This window comes from Micropterus dolomieu, linkage group LG11 (assembly GCF_021292245.1).
Source record: "Micropterus dolomieu isolate WLL.071019.BEF.003 ecotype Adirondacks linkage group LG11, ASM2129224v1, whole genome shotgun sequence".
Taxonomy (NCBI): domain Eukaryota; kingdom Metazoa; phylum Chordata; class Actinopteri; order Centrarchiformes; family Centrarchidae; genus Micropterus; species Micropterus dolomieu.
Genome location: NC_060160.1, coordinates 13,968,344 through 13,981,670, shown reverse-complemented (window position 1 = coordinate 13,981,670; position 13,327 = coordinate 13,968,344). Strand labels below are relative to the sequence as shown.

General features: G+C 38.7%; 1 long non-coding RNA gene across 1 annotated transcript; it reads right to left on the bottom strand.

The window, feature by feature from the left end:
• Window positions 1-989: 989 nt before the first annotated feature.
• LOC123979409 lies at window positions 990-12,228 on the bottom strand. The gene is made up of 3 exons (XR_006827224.1): window positions 11,849-12,228; window positions 9,429-9,535; window positions 990-2,139 (listed from the first exon to the last, which is right to left on the bottom strand). It is a non-coding gene; the product is annotated as an uncharacterized LOC123979409 (long non-coding RNA).
• Between the last annotated feature and the right edge of the window lie 1,099 nt (window positions 12,229-13,327).

Genomic DNA, 13,327 nt, shown 5'->3' with positions numbered 1-13,327 from the left:
CACTTCATGCTTCCTGCTGCTGACCAACTTTATGGAGATGCAGATTTCATTTTCCAACAGGACTTGGCACCTGCACACAGTGCCAAAGCTACCAGTACCTGGTTTAAGGACCATGGTATCTCTGTTCTTAATTGGCCAGCAAACTCGCCTGACCTTAACACTATAGAAAATCTAAGGGGTATTGTGAAGAGGAAGATGCGATACACCAGACCCAACAATACAGAAGAGCTGGAGGCCACTATCAGAGCAACCTGGGCTCTCATAACACCTGAGCAGTGCCACAGACTGATCGACTCCATGCCACGCCGCATTGCTGCAGTAATTCAGGCAAAAGGAGCCCCAACTAAGTATTGAGTGCTGTACATGCTCATACTTTTCATGTTCATACTTGGCCAACATTTCTAAAAATCCTTTTTTTGTATTGGTCTTAAGTAATATTCTAATTTTTGGAGATAGTGAATTTGGGATTTTCATTAGTTGTCAGTTTTAATCATCACAATTAAATGAAATAAACATTTGAAATATATCAGTCTGTGTGTAATGAATGATTATAATATCCAAGTTTCACTTTTTGAATGGAATTACTGAAATAAATCAACTTTTTGATGATACTCTAATTATATGACCAGCACTTGTAATGTAATTATAATTGTATACTTTCTGTGTAAATGATAAACTGGTTGTTGTTGTTGTTGTGTGTTTTTGGTTTTTTTTTAAAAATCAACCTACTAATAAAATAAAAACATACAAAACAAATCTGGCCGTGGACTAAACACTGGAATCAAGAGCTTTCATTTTTGTCTGCCTGTTTCTCCTTGCATGTTGTCTAAAGTAGCATAGAGCCCCAAAGCATTCAAGATTAAATAAATAATGTAGTGTGAAATCAGTATGACCGAACCAATAATGTAATGTAGTAATAATGTGATAAATTAATAAATCTCAACCTCATATTGTGAAATGTCCTTTCATCATTTTTATTATGACTGGTGACTCTACCACTATCATGAAAAATGTCATTATGATGTAAAAAATTATGGTATGTGGAAAGAAATAAAATGTAACGAAAAAAAATGCAGTTATGAAATAAAATCTTCTTAAATGACTTTACTCCAATAAAACACTGTTGAATAAGAATTCATAATCAGTTGAGTTGTCATTGTCAATGAGTAATCATTTCTTAGATCTCTTAAAGTAGTTGTTTATCTGACAATGTGTTTATATATTTAATATTGAACACTTTGGGGCTCCATAAATGTAGTGCAGGACTTCTGATGCTGTGTATTTAATTTAAAGTTGTTATAATATTTTTGCCTAGGTACGGCTGAATGTCATACCTGTAATGCCATATTTTAATTTGGTGTTGCTTTTCCTCTGTAAATTAGATTTTGATGTAACTGAATTGTGCTTCATCTCATGAAGATGTGATCAGAACAGTTGACAAGAGACGATGACGTGTTTCTAATTAAGCCTCACTTTTCTGGTCTCCTCTCAGTTGCAGCATGAACAGCGGAAAGAACGGCCTATGGTGCGACGCAAGTCTGAGTTGCCTCAGGATATCTACACCACAAAAGCCTTGGAGTCCCACCGCAGAGCTGAAGACATGTTGACCACCCACGATGGACTCTAGGCCCCCCCCATCTGCTGGCTCTTGGTTCAACTGCCCCTTCTACCCTCGACAGCCATGGACATCCTCTTCGTCCAGGTGCCAGAAAAACACTGGCAACCCATGTTGGGCGCTCCATCCCTCCTCCCACCATCAATTTACCCAGAATCCTTAGTTCTCCTTCATTCCTGCTACCCCAGTGCAGAAGCCCTGTATCCACCTCTCTCAGATTTCTGCTTTCTCAGGTTTTTTTCTTTATTCGGAGAGGAGCGGGAGTGTGTGTCTTTTAGCCCTCGCCACATTCATTGTGTTCTCCAGTTATTTCTCCATCAGTTCCTCTTACCTTCCTTTCTCCTTCCACCTCCCACCCCCCTTCCGTGCGCTCACTGTAAATGTGGAACCTCGGACGGCACAACGCTGGTTCCTTCATTCCTTCTCGTAAACATGTTCACAATGGATTGGACATGGAAACATAGGAACTGACTGACTCACTGTCAAAGGATCGTCTCTCGGTCTCTGCTCTTTGGTTTTCGTTTCTGTCAAAGGGAACAAAAAACAGAACCTGTTGGTCGGATGAAAGACAAGACTTTCCTGTCATCTGTTGTATGGTTTCTTTATTTTGTGCTCAATCTAACGGACATCTTGTCAGTGCCAAGACCGTTGTGTTCTTTGTTTGTTTCATGTTTTCATCTGTGACTTTAACAGGGACACTTGCCTTTTATTCACTGGTGTTTAAGAGTTTTTGGTTATTTTGTTTTGTTTAGTACACCAGACCAAACTGAGGCCTGTCCTTAGCCTTGCAATGGCGAGGAAAGTAGAAGTTGTCCTGTGGACATCTGATACTTTCCATTTTATTGTTTTGTGCCATATACCACTCTTTTATATGCTTGCTTCCTTATGTTCATTGGCAATATTTGAAAACCAGACCATAGTGATGCCTAGGCAGTTCAAACAATGGTACTTACTGTTTGTAAGTATAGTAGATGAAGATGAACCTGAATGAAAGGGGGGTGGGGGTGGGGGTGTGTGTGTGTGTGTGTGTGTGTGTGTCTTTGTAAAAAAAATATAATCCGATTAGTTTTTATTGAATGGAAGAGGAGGCACAGATCTGTACTGTCACGCTGTGTCTCAGCACCTAAAAATGAACTGAAAGTTGTCAGCAGCTGTTACTACGTTAGGATTTTTGCTCATTATGTTCCTTTTTTAAAGAGCATGAAGGTGTATTGGTACTGTATACTATAAAGATTTTAATGTCCTCTAATTAAAAATAGAAATTAGTTTATTATCAAACATAGGAGCCGGTGATCTCAGTAGCTATTAACATACTGACATTAAGTGATTAATACAAAAATCTTGAGAGCTACCAGGAAAAATGTAACTGTTTGGCCTGTTTGTGTTGTTACCATTCCTAATTTCAGGTGTTAGAGTGTCTGTCTGTTTGTCTGTCTCTATCTCAGTCAGTACCATTGTTTAAACTAAGGAGGTCTGCTATAGTTCTTCATATTTGATGTTGTATTTCTTTGTCTTTTCTCTGGAGGATAGTGGCGTAGATGTCAGGTTTTGGATTTATTTTTCTTCTGGCCATTCAGGATGCCCAACGCTGAAACACACTGGTATCAATAATGGCCACAAAAATGCCAGATGCTGAAAATAAACTGACATCGTGACATGGCTTGTTAACTGTATTAATACTGTATTTGCTTGAATGCAAAAATCTGTAAATTAAAACTACCATGTTAAACATGTACCGTTTACCCTGGAGGAATGCCATTCACCAAACTGATTGATTTCTGTTGTCGAGGTCATTGCATTTATGAAAGTTCTGCTTGCTGGGAGAGATGTTTTATGGACTTTATGAGTTTGAGTAAAGAAATATTTGAGGTTTATTTTAGTGCTGAAAAACAAGTCGTCCGCGATAAGAGATGATTTAAAAATGATTTGGTGGCTTGTTCTCTTTCTCTGCAGGATCTTTGCAGATCTTTTAATTTTAACATATTTCCAAAACATGATAACTTAAAAGTGTCCTTTTGTATGTGATCTGTACTATATGACTCATTTAATATTGTATATATGATTTACCTTGTTTCATGTAGTGTTATATATCTAGATTAATTTTGTACAAATTGTCCCTCTGTACAGAATAAAACCAATAGCAAGTGAAAGAAGTCAATCTGGCACATACAGTCTTATTTCTCCAGTTTTGGATGTACTTTCAGCGACGCAACGATTAAGAAAAATGTTCTTATTTTTTATTATCTGCAAAGTTTCCTCCCTCCTCCATATAACTGACAAATGTTCATGCCCGTTGTGTGCTCCTATCACTGTCTTTAGTGGTGTACAACTATATAGAATGAATAAAAAGATTATTTGAATATATATTTTCAACCATGCATCCATTTTGGCTTTACTTTACTGGAAGGGAATTTTGAAACATACCTCTAAACTACAGTATGTAAACCACAGACCATTTGCTGTAATGAGGATAATAAGGCTAGTATTACACACAAACTACCAAAAGCAAGTAACATTCGGGTTATATTTGTCTTCATAACTTGTTTTTATGGAATGAAAATTTATGTATCTAGCCACTTTAGCAGTGTGCTGTTTTAAACACAAGGGGGAGCCAGATATCTATAAAAGTGCCATGAAACTGACATGACATGTTGCGACAGCAACCTAAAGTTTACTGTGAAATCGTTTTAAGTGGTCCAATACAATGTGGCTTTTCTGTGGTTTAGGACAGATATTTGCCATTAGTGTTCACCAGTGAACAATTATTTCCCAGTACTAGAAACAAAACTCCAAATATGTCAGCAAGTGTCATCTGGAACTGCTACACAATGACAAAGAGAGGTTCATAACCAAATGGAAACGTTTGGCCCACTATTTCAACTCATTCATCTTCTGTTTGGGCAATATAAAAGTATCGACAACTGCAAAACACATTCTGGGACATATTTTGTTCTTGAGTATGATTTTATATACTATTCAACAATTTAACACATTGACATTCAGCTGTGTTGTTTAATTAGTTGTTAGCTATCATTGCCATCACAATATATCTTTTACGTTTCACTCGTTTTTTTTTGTTAATACAAAAAAATTACTTTGAAGTAGAACTGAAATTAAATGACAGAAAAGTGTTGAAAAACATTCTCTGATTTCAGCTTCATGAATATGACAATTTGCCACTTTACTTTGTCATATATGATAGTAAACAGAATATCTTCAGGTTTTGGTGGTTGAATAAAACAAGATATTTGAAAGTGCTACCTCGGGGTTTGGGCAATTATAATTTATATTCCATATACAAAACCATTAATCCGTCAATCAAGAAAATAACCAGCAGCTGAATCATAGTTGCAGCCCTACATTGAATTCAAGCATATTCCAGGCAAAGGCCTTAAATCCATCATGTATTTAAATCACCAATGAAACTCCTGCATTTATACTGTAAACATGTGCAGACATGAGGAGAGAGCGGTTAAGTTTCATTAAACAATTTACTGGCGTTCAAAATAATTAATATAGACACGGTATCATTCTTTTGCATTGAGCAGATTACGTTGTGGTATGTAGTGATGTAAGTGCGCAAATCTCCTTTATAGGAAGAGATGAAGGTTGTTCTTAGAAGTGGAGAAAAGAAGGGTCAACCCTTTCTCTTATTACAACACGTGCTTGATGGATTACTTCCTCTTGCAGAAATAAGTGTTTTTATTGGGATGTTGTTGGCCTTGTATTTCCGTAACAGTTGGCTATAGTAGCTTATCTCCCGGTGCAAAGGGAGTATTAAATCTTGATGTTATACGAGGTGAAGATGAACCCTTGAGTCACAAAGGATTGGTGAGCGGAAATGCCAGTTGTAAACAAGCGTGTTTGTTATCGGAAGGGGATGATTTCAGGAAAACCAGACATTTGCTGTTTCTCAGAGACAATTTTGGCAAGATCTGTTACCTTGTCCCGAGTTGACACTGCTGATGGAAATAACCCCGGAGTACAAAGTTGTCCTCAAGTACCATTGTTGTAAACTCACTTCTCCTTTATGGTTAATGTGAGGAAGAGGGATGACTGGAGTTTGATGGTATTTGAACATTTATAGTCCTGATAGTTGCTCAGAAGTGCAGCACAGCAGATTTCAGTATCAATGGTTGTTTCCTTTGCTTACCATCACAGGTGGATAAAAAAAGTTTTGTGTGAGCCATTGCACCTACTATGTATGCAAAAACCAAAAAGAAACCTTGTGTCCTCATGGTTAAGACACATACTTTTGATTTGATGTTATTATTATTATTATTTATTCGCATAAATCACACGACCTGTTGTCCGCCTGGATGTTTTCTGGAAGGATTCCTGCTCTTTACTGGCCAACTAACAAGTGACTCCTTGATAGTTTGCTATAACATAAGATTCATACTGTCTTCTATCCAATACAAAGGCGTAATTGTAAAAATGACTCTTATTTTAGTCATTCTATTAGTGCATAGTTCAAAGTTCACCCATGAAAACCCACACATTTATTTACTCTGGTGATGGCAATTCCATGGTTATTTATTTCATTGAAAGATGTTAATTCTGAGCAGTTGCCATGCTCTTTATGTTTACCAAATGTGTCCTAAAAAGTTGGTTGAAACCATCAATAGGCAAGGGAGAGGGAGCATAAAATGTCACTGACAAAACAATACAAAATCAGAAGCGAGATACGCAATACCAAATCCAGATAATAATAGTTAAATAAAATAAGGCTGAATGTAGGCTAAGAATAGACAAAATGTAAGCATGTGTGTACAGTATGGAAATACATGCTAGAACATCCCACTGTGGTGCGGTAAAACAGTAGCTGAAACATAATGCATCATGCTAAATGTGGGGGATTTAAATTGTTGTCATATACGTCAACATAATACCGAAGAACCATCCATCCATCCTTTGTCAACCGCTTATCCTGCATACAGGGTCGCGGGGTAATACCAAAGATATAAAAGCTAATGTGACGTGGAGAGCATTTTACAACAGTGTCTCCTGCAGCCTGGTGGGGAATCAGGCGTGGTGGTGCAGCTGCCAATTTGCTGTAAGTGGAACGCTTTAATGTGCCGTGACCTCAGTAATAATGAAAGATTATCAAAGCAGTTTCTCCGTCTTTATCTTTCCACACATAGACCATGACCTAACACGAACCTGCAGCCAGGGTGTCACTACGTTTCCTTACTTATCTAAGTGTCCCTGTTTGGGACTTTTTCAGCATCATGACTGAGAGACTGCTTACAGAGAGACTGTATCACTATGCTCTGTGGTTCTTTGGATGTCTGTTTCCTTTGACAGTTATATTGCTAACATAGCCTACCATGACCATGTTGGTGGGCCTATTATCAGGTCTGTGCTATACTTGGAGGTCTACTAGTGTGACTGTTCTAGGATCTGGTGTTCACCTTTTCAATAAACAAAGAGTACCAATACAGATAAGAACTAAAGACTGCAACATGTTCGTCTCCTTTATGACATCTAACAATTAAATGTCATGCAAGTTGAAAACTAGCAGAAAACATTGCTATTTTGTACATATTTATAAGCTGGAAAATGCTGGTTTACTACCTTTTATCTTCAAGGAATTTAACGTAGTCGATACCGGAATTAATTCTTACTGATCCAGGTCAGCGATCGGCCGGCACTCTCAAATCCCACAACATCTCCAGGGCTTGTGTATCGCAGTGTATTGCTGCCAAGCTGTCCTCACTTGCCCTACCTGACTGGCTCAGACCCAAGACTGACAGTCTGCTGGAAGGGAAACCTGCCACCATCTGGAACATCTCAGGCTGCCAGTAACAGCCACAACCAGCTCACAGACAAAATGTTAAATCCCCTCGCTATATATCTATATACTGTAATGATTTACCTTTGCAGATCACAAGGGTTTAACACACAAAGGATGTTTGTGGTGGAGAAAAAAAATGTCCAGGTGAATTAACATTTATTCCATAGACGCAACATCAGAAAAACAGCTTGCACCATGAACCTCACTGTATTAGTTACAAAGGATACAAAGGAATGGAATAAATATAAATAAATTGAGGAGTTGTGGTTATGGTTGCCTTGTCTATATTTTGTGTGCCTTACTGTCTCAATCAATCCCTTCTTCATTTACTAGGAAGTTTGTTTATCACATTAACAATACCATCAGACCTACAAATTGGGCTATATCTATAATGTATTCTTTTCACTAACAGACACTTTTTAGTGAAAAGTGGACATGTTCCCCTATAAGTGCCGAAATGCAGATTTCGAGTGAGTCTCAAATGAAAGGCATTGTGCAAATTTGTCCTGCACTTTCATGTTAATAACTCTCTTTGTCTACTTTATTTTTTTTTAGAGCAAACCGTTTTAAGGTAGCGTTACATCCATAAGGACGTTCAAGGTTTTAATCATTGTTGATTCCATGTAGTTGGCGATTACCTTTAATGACAGATCACCATGAAACTGTAGTTAATAGATATAATTTTGGTACTATGAGAATCAACAGATCATTCTCCTAGTCTATTTTTGTTCAGAACAGCTTGCTTCATGCAGAAACAATAGGTGACACGCTAAGTCTTACGCGGGCCGTGTGGCTGCCCTAACCTGTTGACATGTGCACACGCGCTGCTCAGGCAGGTGGTTTGGCCCAGGCGTATGGGCATCATAGACACATAAAACATGTCCCAGATCGCTGATGACCCAAAAAACATTGTAATCATACAGAATCCCATTTTAAGATTACAAATGCCAATTGAAGCAGAAGCTATATTCTGTTTGGTCTCTGTGCTCTTTAATTGAAATGGCGGTAAACCATCAACTAAATGCATGACAGGGCCAACAAAGCTTGAACATTTGATGCTACCCATGGAATTTGATTCCCACGAGTAGCAGAGAAATTGCAGCTTTTCATTTCACAATCCAATCTGTCTGAGGTATTACCTGACCCTGTATTTATGGGAGAGCCACTGATGCTTACTGGCCTCATAATCTTTCAGATACTGAGCTGAAAAACATCTGAAAAATGTATGAAGTCATAAAGACTTAATTATAAGCTACCTCTAAATGTCTTCATCATTGAATAATGAATAAACTAGTATACCATTCATCTCATCTTCTGGACTCTCTTCCACTGTCATTTCTTGAATGTGACATATTTAGGAGTAGGTCTGAGTCAGTCTGGATGACCTTTTAAGATCTTGACATTAATTGTCAGTGGCTCTAATAAAACCAGACAAGTTTTTGTGCACCCTCATGTGTTATGTGACCATAACACACACACACACACACACACACACCCTACCAATTATTGTTTAGGCTCATTAAGCAGTGTGGTACAGGACACTTTAATTTCTCAGAATGTAATGTCCTTCACTGACTTGTCATAAAAATTTGGCATTTTAAATAACATGAAGGCAGTTACTGAAATTGAGTATATTAACCTGCCCCAAAGGCACAAAGTTGTATTAGACTGTCAAATACAAGAAATATGTATTCTGATGCTGGACCATAAACTGTATAAAACAGCACTGGACATGCTCTTGCTCTTGTTTTCTTTACAGTTCTCCACACTAATCAGACATGCAGGATGTTTCTAAACCTTGCAGATGTTTGTATCAGTGATGCCTATTGTACTAGTCCTTAAGTGAAATTTTAAACCATTACGGGGGGAAACTGTAACATAACAGGCATTGAACATGCACCATCTGTCTCCCGAGTAGTCTTTAACCAACAGCATAAATCACAATGATTTATTTCCTTGTGAAATGAAAGAAAATTAAAACATAATCCAAAACATGTGCCGCGGGGGTTTGCTCACCTCAGAAGCCTTCATGTGATGCGGCCAGGCGTTTGAGGTTTCTAGGCTGAAGTCCTGTCTTGATCCTACAGGGGGAGGTGTTACTCTGCAGGGACTGGACCACGAGCCTGGGAAGAATGAAAGATGAGAGATGGAGGAGAGGGCAGCTGAGGTGAGTGGCGGTGTGGCAGCCGCAGCCTACAGCCCCAGCAGGGTAATCTAATCAGCTGTTTCAGAGACTCTCTTGGCCTCTGCAACTCTCTCTCACTTCCCGGGAATGGAGAAGAGCTCATTTGTCGTAGTGATGTGCCTCATCTCATTATCTTCAATCAGGTATGTAGAGGTTTGAAAACAACAGATAAACCCCGGCCGTCAAAAACCGTCAAGACATGGTTTTGTGGGTGATTTTAATCTTTGGGTGTCTTGTGGGTGAAATTGAGGGATCCTACCTACTTCAGATGATGTTATCATACTGCTGTTCCCCTTGCTTATAAACCCCTTCAGTGCAAAGTAAATGCTATTATCGCACTGTATTCAATTTAAAGTCACATTGGTGCAATTTAATATGATCTCCATTTACTATTGCACTGACACCCACATGTATGTAAAGCTTTACTCATGAAGGGAGTGGTGTTGATGTTAAAATTGCAAGAGCTTCCTTATGATTTCCAGTAAACATAGTTGATAAATGGCAGGGCTCTCTTGTAGCATTTCAATCACTTTGCACAGTGGGAACAAGTGAAGGTTAAAGCTACAGTACATGTCAGTTGCACAGCTAGCCATAATGACATAATAACCTCTTACATAAAGAAGAATGAAAGAGGTTAAAAAAATAAAGCAAAATGTAAAAAAAACATAAAACAGCCACAGGAAATCCATTACAGATAAACAACGATTCAAAGAACAGTGATTCAGTCAAGGAAGTAAGGAATCATATTTTATGTACATCTGCCTTGCCAATAACAAAAGGCTATTCAATACTTCATTCTCATTCAACACAAACATCTAATTATAAATCAGTTAATTGCAAAGACATCTGTGCTGACTGAAAACAAGCAATATGCAACCCATTTAATTATCTTAACACTGGTAGTTTTAGATGACAGGTTCAGGGTTACATTTTCCAAGAATGGATCAAATTCAAGGTTCAACCAATCGTACAACCAGAATGAACACTGCTACATCTGTCATAGCATCTCAGTCAGCACCCCACCCCAGAGAGGAAAACTGGAGTGGTGTTTGACATCATATGTAACAACTGTGATGACAAGTGCATCAGTGAAATGCCATGAACCTGACAAAGAGACTGTGTGGAGTGGGAAGGGGTCAAAGGTCATAGGCCAGGAGTCAGTGGATGGAGCTGGAGAAAGATCAAGAGGTCATCCACATCATATGCCAGAGGCAGAAAACAAAGACACCATCACCACCACCATATACACTGTACTTAATTTACATGATAGCAAATGATCTCCATCAGTTGAGGAAGACCACAGATAACATATCTTTGTCAGTGTACATGCTGGACAGACATATTTGAGTAATACATAATAACATAATTCTGAAACAGTGATCTATTCACACAGTTTGTCCAACAGCAAAGTCCTTTCTCAGCACACATTTGGTCACAACTTTTAGCTATGTTTTTGTTAATAAACAGAAAGTCAACTCTCACAGGTTGGTATTGGTATCATCCACAAAAATTCAGTCCAGCTAGAGTTGAGAGCTAAATGGACCCTGAGTTAAGATTTTTTGTCAAACTACTACCAAGCTACTGCCTCTGAGACGCAAATGAAGGGCATCTTCTGCATAGACCATCAGACCCTTTTCACAGTGGACATTTTGTCTCATCACACAGGTGATAACAGACATAATGATGGCTCTATTCTATCATTCATTTTATAATCTACACCTGTGCCTTTCTACTAATGTCAAATCTGTGAAAAAGGCCTGCTGTATGCAGCCAGAAATCAAGATAATTTGATATAGCTATTAACCATTTCAATAATAAATGTTTCAAGTATACACTGTTGGGCTGCTACACTGAATCCAGCCGCAATCGTGATGTATGTTATAATGGTCAATTTTTGTTGAAATTTTTAGAAAGGCGCATTTTGTGTATGTTTGTCCACCCCATGTATATTAATGAGGGTAGTCTTAATATAATGCAATAAAATTCAACAGCACTACAAACTACATCCTCTAAAATAATCATAAAGTTGAATCAACAGCTCTCTAAAACAGTTAAAGGAGCAGGGCTGCTGTGTTAGAATGGGTTAATCTCGGTTAATCTTAGCTAGGTGTACCTAACAAACACTGAGTGTATACCCAACGTACACTTTTCAATATGGCGGGATATTTAAAATGTCGCTGCTCCTCTCACTCTTTCGCGCTGCCATGTTACTGTTGCACTGCTAATGCAGCATGTCTGTAATCAAGCTGACCTGTCAACAGTCGGACCAAGTCGCTTCATGCTGGTTTTGTGGGCAACATATCCGTGTTTGCGCTCTCCTGCTGACCTTATTCTGCAGCTCAGTTCGTCGGTAGTTTCTCACCTGAGCTGCCGACCTTTCCTATCAGCAACTTGAGACCCGGAGAGGAGGAGACCCTGCTACACTGTCCACTGGGCCGCCAAAACACTGCTTCGCTTCAGCAAGCTAAGTATTTGCTGCTAGGCCCTGTTTCAGAAAGCAGGGTTTAGATTTTATTCTAGGCTGAGGATAAATCCACGATGTGCGGAGATCTGTCCTTTCATCGATGACAGATTGACCTAACCTCCTCCCGAGGAGTTTAGGTTCACAGCATTAGTTGCCGGAGTTACTGATCTAAGGATTATCTGATCTTGCTCTCTGAAACGGAAAACCCAGAGTTTCCCTCATCTCCAGTTTAACATACTCAGAATTTTCACTAATCCCGCTTTCTGAAACGGGGCCCTGGTCATTGTTTGTGTGTTTTACTCATAGACTGTATATAAACAGGCTTTACTGGCACTATCAGTTACCTACTAGTCTGTTGGTTTGTTTATGTGCTTTGGTGTTAATTGTGAATGAGCTAATTAATTGCAGTGACTTAGGTTTTGGTTGTTGTTTGGAAAGCATTTATGATGCGGTCATGCTGCTGATTAGTGGTGAGACTGGAATAGTGTTATGGTCTGAATTTGTTTCCCTCTGGGTTTTCTATCTGGAAGCACTACTCGAAGAGGGTGAGCACTGGCTTAAAGTATGTAAATATGACTCTTGCTCATTTCCTCTAATATTGGTTTCATCAAACTCCCCCTCAGCAATAGTCTGGCTGCCAATCTTAATATTATAGCCATAACTTCCCAAATGTTTGCTGTGCTGAGCTCCATGTATGCTTGTGGAGTGGTGGAGAGGAGAACCTAGACATCACATGTCAAAATACTATTTTATGCAACAAAGCATTTTACCCTAAAAGAGCTGATGGACCATTTTACACAGCCAATGCCATGTATTAAAAGAGTGTGGTTTAAGTAGTATAGTATATTGACAGCTTTTTTCTGTAATAAAGCATCTGGAGATTTTTCACCTTCTTGGTGTGCGTCCTGAAACATTAAACTGTCAAAGATGTTTCGAGGGACGCTTCTTATAAAGACCTACAGCCAATCTTTCACACTTTATCGGTATAATATTTTAATGATATTTTTAAAAATCATATTGTGGTAATGGCACTATTCCAACTTGCTGACGTGATGAGTCCATACCGTCACACACTGCAACAACATGCAACGGTATGTCCAGCTCCACGGTGGAGGAGTTAGCTCCAAAAAGGGGAGCGACTTCAGTAGTGTGAGAGTGGTTTGGTTCTAAAAGATCAGATGTACAATAAACATCTGCAGTATGTAAGAAGTCAGGGCTCTACGCTAACTTTTTTCCTCTAGCTACTGTGAATATAGGACTGTGTGT